A 7,932-nucleotide genomic window follows, 5' to 3' on the forward strand; every position below is an offset into this window, starting at 1 on the left:
AAGTATATCATTAATTAAATTAAAGTATATCATTAATTAAATTAAAGTATATCATTAATTAAATTAAAGTATAATATTAATAAATTAAAGTATATTATTAATTAAATTAAAGTATAATATTAATTAAATTAAAGTATATTATTAATTAAATTAAAGTATATTATTAATTAAATTAAAGTATAATATTAATTAAATTAAAGTATATTATTAATTAAATTAAAGTATAATATTAATTAAATTAAAGTATAATATTAATTAAATTAAAGTATAATATTAATTAAATTAAAGTATAATATTAATTAAATTAAAGTATAATATTAATTAAATTAAAGTATAATATTAATTAAATTAAAGTATAATATTAATTAAATTAAAGTATAATATTAATTAAATTAAAGTATAATATTAATTAAATTAAAGTATAATATTAATTAAATTAAAGTATAATATTAATTAATCTAAAGTAAATTCCTCAACTAACTTACTTGAAACATCATTATTTATAATTATCATCAATCTCACTCGTGAATATATATTTATTTTAATCTTAATTAAAATACACAATAATATATATTGAACTATTGTAACTTCCTCAATCGGTTAATTTTAAACTTAATTAAACTACATCATTATTTATAAAGTTATCATTAATCTCACTTGTAAACGTGGACTGCTCGCTTAACTAAGCAGAGTAGCAGACGAGTTTTCAAGAGACAATATCATTGGTTAACTCATGGTGAACTTTGCCTGCTAATTCGTTTCTCTCTACATTCGAGACTGATAAGGTTTTAGGAAAAGAACTCTAAGCTTCAGACGTGACTTTGAGGCCGACTTAACGTCATATTAACGTGGTAGTGGGCGATTATTTAATTTCTCTCTCTTAGCGCGAAACGCGCCTAGACTCGAGATGGATTTGTCTATCCCAGCTTTTATCTTATGAAAGCAATGGGCTATATAAGTATTCGGTGGCGCAGACCTAGCGTGCCGGGTTTCCGAACCGTAGCGTTAACGTTGGTACGTTCGAGTCCCATCGGGGACTTGGAAATTTTCGAAATAAATTAATATAAAGTTTAGCTACCCTAGGTCCATCTGTTCGCGTTTTAGAGCTTTACATGAATAAATTTAAATAAATTAACGCGTAAATGGGCGGGGATAGGGCGGGGTTAAGGCTATAATGGGGGGAAAAAGGGGGTAATATAGGGGAAAGGCACTAAAAAAGGGGTAAAAAAGGGGTAAAAATGAGGTAAAAGTGGGGGGTAGTAAATCTTCAGTATAAATGCATAACTTTTTGTCGCCAGATGGCGCACAAAAAGTAAAAATGGATTTTGTAAATTTTAACACGTCAGTTTCCGTTTCAGAATAGAGTTGTGCGCGGAGAACGACCTCTTATTCGCCCTCTTTTATAAAGCGCGATACGCGATCGATCTAATCCAATGGAAACAGCCAGTGGACGATTTTTCAACGATATCCGTTAAGGAAATCGAAAGCCTTCTTTCTCTGTACTACGTGGGAAACGTCATCGCTTTAATCTTGGAATATGCTTAATTCCTTCTGCTGGCTATAAAGAAGAAGAGAACCGCAGCAAAGGTCTCAAGACGACGTTCATATCGAGTTAACCTTCATTATATTTTATCACGGACATGTATAAATACTAAGATATTATTAATTCCACGTCTAACCTTAAACAACTCATTTCGCATAGGTGCCCGTTCAGCAGGTTTCGAAGTATGACTAGAAACCTTCCCTCCCCCCCCCCATTTTTTCCACTACAATTTTCGTATCTTTCACGTGTAGTAGGCATGGCATAACTTATTGAAAAAAGTTTTTAATAAAAATTGTGATCCTTTATTTTAAATGCACGCGGATAGATTTAGAACCATATACTATATATTTCTCAAAATAATAAAATTATTGTGCATAAATGACTTTGGTTATTTGGAATATTATTTCAATAATGCTGCCTGGTGACTCGAAAAACGGTTTCCATTATGTTTACAGAATTCTTTTTTAGGTATTGGGTAACCTTTTTAGTGACGCATTTTCTATTTCATCACCCACCTCCTCATCTTTTTGCCTTTGTTCTAACGATAACAAACGTTTCGAAACCCCTCCCTTAGCATGTCGTCGCATCGATTTAATTAACTTGGAACAGCGATGCGGAACATAAAGTTAATATTTTCCATAACAAGTAAATCAAAAGTAAACATTAAATTTTGAACGCACGAAGTACAACCTGCTGGAAATAATAAAGCTAGATAAATATGAACTTCTAAAAAATCGGTCATCCGTCAATTTTTCTCGACCGTTCCTGATTAACTTTTATGCCAACCCGCACTTTACGCTAGTGCACCGACTTGGGCAATAGACATTGAGTCGCGAAAATAGACTGAGAGTTTTTTGGCCCACCGAAGAGTCAAAAGCAAAAATAACTCTTATGTGCCACGCCGTTATCATCAGCCTTAATCATTCAACATGGGTGAAATTCGAATAGGAGTAATCGAGGTAACAATATTTAAGCAACAATAATCTCAGATGCATTTTTCAAGGCGACTCGATATCGAAGAACTGAAAATTACTAATTTGAAATATCTAAATTGTCTTAATTTCTCTCATAGGAAACTCTGTATTTTGATACCGCCAAAAATCTCAACGCGTTCACATCGGAGTTTTTCAGTAAAAGGTTTAATATCAGGTAAAATTCTGTCCAACTTCTTTTTAACGGGTTGTCTAAATATTATTTATACCTCATTTCAAGCGTTGATTTTGTGCCCGTACCTTCGGACATTCTTCGAAACCGAAGTGATTTACCACGGGTAATATTAAAAATTTGTAAAAGCGTTTTTTATTTGGTTCCCTCAGATATGGAACAGCGAATCTAAATGACAATAGCACATCATATGTCTCTGCACCCAAACTATAGTGCACCATAGATTATGTCGAAAAAGCTATATTCGAACAAACTTAATTATACATATAATTGTAAATTTTAAAACGTATCCTTCTGGCAGACAATAGACTTGCTGTTTTTTCCAATACACCTCGATATTTTTTTTACACCTGAGATGAAATTTCGAATGATGAGCGTTTATGACTCAGTTTCGACCTTCATCATCTCTTCAATCCCAAAAATGACCAAGACACCATCTCTGTCTTTCCTCAACATGGAAGGACAAGTTCAGTGAACGTTTTCCGTATCTTCCGAAGGAAATACAATAACAATTTCTTTCAACATTAACTGTAGTTTTCGGTATCTAGGATGGTGAGTCTATTGGCAGTGTCGATCCTCTTGGCTTTGGCCACGCCCAAAAACCAAAATGGCCGACGGTTCATCTTTACTTTTGTCGAAATGATTTGGAAGAATTTCCTAATTTTTTTCTATGAACGTGAGCTATTTCGACAATAAATGGTGTAATAAATCAACATTTGAAATGCGACCCCTATTTCTGGTCACAGCGTACAGCCTTGTTGAAAAGGCAATTACGTGGCGCATGGCGGCCATGTCCTCGCTGGTCGCGACCACTTTTATTTTCTTCGAAATATCAGGCAAACTGAAGTCGGATTTCACCGAGAAGTCCTACGATACAGTGGACACCGTCGACCAACTCGTGAAAAATGGTTTCAAAAATGTTTGGTTCTGGGATGGCACTGACGAATTAACTTCTTTTCGCTTAAAAGTAAGTGCAGAATCGACCGGAAAAGGGTCTTAAGCAAGAAAACCATTATAGACGAAACTAGCGTTGACCATGTAGTTGCATCTATTCTTGGGTTGCATCTATTCTTGGGTTGCATCTATTCTTGGGTCACATCTTCTATATCTATTTTGTAATAATTGGATGATATGAACTAATAGAACAATAAATTTCTTTGACTAGGTTAACGTGCCCATCCCCGAAACTTCATTACTCCCAATTGAAGACGGGGTTATGGGAGAACAGTTCGTCAACGTCGCGCAAAACGTCGGCGACAACAGGAACTTCATGGTCGCTGGGACACTGATAATGCAATTCATTCTGCTTGAAAATCTGGAAATGAAAAATAAAATACAATTCAATACAAAAGGATATTGAAGTTAGGAGAAAGAATGCTGAGAAAAGGGAAAAGAGGAAGTCACCCCCTAAACCTAAAGTTAAAGGTGAGTCTTCTTGCCCAGCTAATAAGGGCTCAGCCCATAGTCAGTGTTCCTCCGGGCATTGTCAAAGCCCTTGTCCTACTTCTCCATCGCATCCTAAATGGGAATATCCCTTGAAACCCTTAGACTCTAGATCGCAAGCTAGAGCTCAAAACACTTTAAATAGAGGTCAACGATCTTATAATAAATATTATAATCAGAGATCCAAGTCTCCTGGTCGTCAGTTGGCCTTGTCTTACCCCTCTACACGTACGATCACCTGTTACAGTTGTCAGGAACCTGGTCATCTTGCACCCAATTTTCCAAATAAAAATATGATCAAATCGGGGGAAGCCCAGACGGGAGAGGTCCCTCGTGGTCCCTCTCCCGGTGCCCAATAAATTCCCCTAACAAGAAGCGTGTCGCGTTTCCCTTGAGGATTGAATCAGTCCGAAAGGGTTCAGTTTATAAAAGGGTTACTATTCCCGTTACTTTTGAACACGCGACAGTTCACGCTAAATTAGATAGCGGGGCCGATGCCTCTTTTGTTAGGTTGACCAGTGGGAAAAAGTTTGTAATTACCTGAAAATGAACAACTAGATTGTGTAGTTTGGGGCGACGGCCGTTATACGTTTACAAAAGGTTCTCACGAGTTAGAATTTACTCTTAAGTCAATTGACAGTGAGAAACAATTCAAATTTAAATTCTACATAGTTCCTTCCCTTAATAGTGTCTTTATATTAGGTCAAGATTTTCTTGAAGAAAACAGGGTCAAATTGGATTTTGAGTCATCTCAATGCTTAGTAAGTAACTTAAGGATCCCTTTTTCAATACCATCAGAAAAGGATCCAATAGATAAGGAGATTGTAGAGAATATTAGGGACGCAGTTTCCGCAGCCCCTATTACTGATGAACAACGTCATCAACTAGAAACCCTTTTATTGAAATTTCCTGAGTTGTTTTCAGATAAAGTAGGAAGAACAGGACTAGTCTTCCATGAGATTCATACGGGTAATAGTCCGCCCATAAAATCTCAGCCTTATCGAGTTAATGACCAGAAAAGGAAAATAATAGAACAACATGTAAGGGAAATGTTAGATGACGGGATAATCAGACCCTCTGTATCTCCTTGGGCTTCGCCCGTAGTTTTGGTTGATCAAACAAAACGGGGTAAACCCTACAGGTTTTGTATTGATTACAGAAAACTGAATAGCGTTACCATCAAGGACCCTTATCCTTTGCCTAATATAGAGGATATGTTAGCTAGGGTAGGAAAACCCAAGTTTATTACAACCCTTGACCTTAAATCAGGGTATTGGCAGGTGGAAATGCACCCTAAGAGTAGAGCAAAAACTGCTTTTGTGACTCATATGGGAAAGTACGAATTTAATGTACTCCCTTTTGGGCTCTGTAACGCCCCTAGCTCTTTTCAGCGCTTAATCGACGAGATCTTTAGAGACGCAAATTACTTCCAATTAATCGATTATTTAGATGATTTAATCTCGCTTAGCGAAGATTGGGATCAACACTTAACGTGTTTAGAATATGTCCTAAATAGATTAAAGGAAGCGGGTCTCACCCTTCAGTTGACGAAATGTCGTTTCACTCAAAAAGAAGCTACCATATTTGGTCACATTGTAAATGAAAATGGAGTGCATATAGATCCTTCTAAGATAGAAGCTATTCAGAAATTCCCTCCTCCTAAAAATGTTAAGGACGTCCAAAGATTTTTAGGGATGGCAGGATGGCATAATAGGTTCATTAATCACTACTCTCAAATAGTAGCACCTATTAATAAACTTAAACGGAAGGATCAAAAATTTATTTGGGGCATCGAACAGCAACAGGCGTTCGAACAAATTAAGGAAGCCATCTGTAAGGCTCATCCCTTAGCTTCCTTTAGAAGGGATTCCCCGTGCATTCTCACTACAGATGCTAGTGACGCAGGATTAGGTGCCCTTCTGTCCCAAATACAAGATAATGTAGAAGTCCCTATAGCGTATGCTAGTACAGGACTTAAAGATGCAGAAACGAGGTACTCCACTTAGTTCCTCTACTTCCAATTCTACTAGTAAATTCGATCCAACTTGTAGTAGCACAAGTACAAATACTACAAGTTGTAGTTCAACAACTTCCTCTAGTGACACTGTTGAAGGTCGAGTACGTCCCCCAGGTCCTAGAGCCCTATATTCAGTCTTTACGTTGGAAGACGTAAGAAAATCTCCAAGGGAAGACCCATTTGCTTCCCCCATTATTAATTCCTTGCAAGGACCTAACCCTGTTAGGCATAAAATGTTCGAAATGAAAAATGATCTTCTTTACAGAAGACCATACAGGAACCATCCTGAAAAAATTTATTTACCGCCTCGTTTAAGGTTAGAAGCCATGAGGTTGTTACAAAACCACCCGTTATCAGCTCATAGGGGCAAGGATAAGACCCTGAGCAAAGTTACTTATAGATATTGGTGGCCATCCATAGTTAGTGATGTCCAGGACTATGTAAGAGGATGCACCTTATGCCAACAATTTAAGGCTAGGAATAGAAAAAAGCCAGGGCTAATGCAACCCTCAGAAATAACAAGTCCTTGGGACCAAATCAGTGTCGATATTATGGGACCTTTCCCTCAAAGTAGACACCACTATAAATATTTAATAGTCTTTGTTGATTATATGACTAAATTCGTGGAAATGATACCACTAAAAACTATTACTGCTAAGACTTGCGTTCAGGCTTTCAAGTCTATTATCACTAGGTGGGGAGCTCCTAAAGCTATTCTCAGTGATAGAGGGGTACAGTTTACTTCGAAACTCTGGCTGCAAACGTGCAGAGCTTTTAGAATAAACCCAAAGTTTACCACCCCCTATACCCCTAAGGGAAATCCCACTGAACGAGTCAATAGAGTAATAGGTGAATTAATATCATTCTACGTATGGAATCACCATATTAGATGTGGATGAATCCCTTGACCTCCTTCAATTTGCTATAAATTCCGCGCCCCATGAAACCACGGGCAGATCCTCTTTCTTTTTGAAATTAGGGCGGGAGCCACGTCTCCCTTGGAATTTAGACATTGAAGAACCCATTCAGGACCCTGATGACCCCAGTCGTAGTAAGGCTTTGAAGGTTCTTAAGGAACAATTAGCATTCTGTAATGAATTGTCTAAGTTAGCTAAAGCACACCAGAAAAAATACTATGACCTCCGCCAGGACCCTCTTGAGTTTGAGGTAGGAACCCTAGTATGGATGGAAACACATCCTTTATCAAGTACGACTGGTCAGCTTATGAAAAAGCTTAGTCTTAAATGGGCAGGTCCCTTTAAAATCATAGCTAAACATTCTCCCGTTGTCTACGAGTTAGAAGACGCTAACTCAGCGCAGAATGTCGGAAAAATTAATTTAGAACATTTAAAACTCTATTGGACCAATGTAGCTGTCTTCGACAATGACGAAAATGCCCCCACTTCTCAATCGCACGTTGTAGATGATCCTTAGTCTAGTCCCCCAACGAATGGTGGTATACCAACATAAGTTAAACATAACTACTCAAGGTACATGAAATGTTGACAATGAATATAAAGCTGCAATCCTTTCATCAGTTTCTTGGTTTTTGTTTAAACTCTTATTGCCTTCAGAGCAACGGCTAGGAGTATAGTCCCAATCCATGGGTTCAACCAAACCTTCAACTTCTGATGAAGCAACATTGCGTTCCTCTGCCTGATTATGTTGCAAAACATTAGGGATGTTGCCAAACTTAATAAAGCGTGTCTTACATTTTTATCCATTGACTTAATTTCGCCATCCGTGTTTTCAATATCAATATTTT

Source organism: Phalangium opilio, unplaced genomic scaffold (genome assembly GCF_054372755.1).
Source record: "Phalangium opilio isolate 3A_F unplaced genomic scaffold, DU_Popi_V2 ptg000060l_1, whole genome shotgun sequence".
Taxonomy (NCBI): domain Eukaryota; kingdom Metazoa; phylum Arthropoda; class Arachnida; order Opiliones; family Phalangiidae; genus Phalangium; species Phalangium opilio.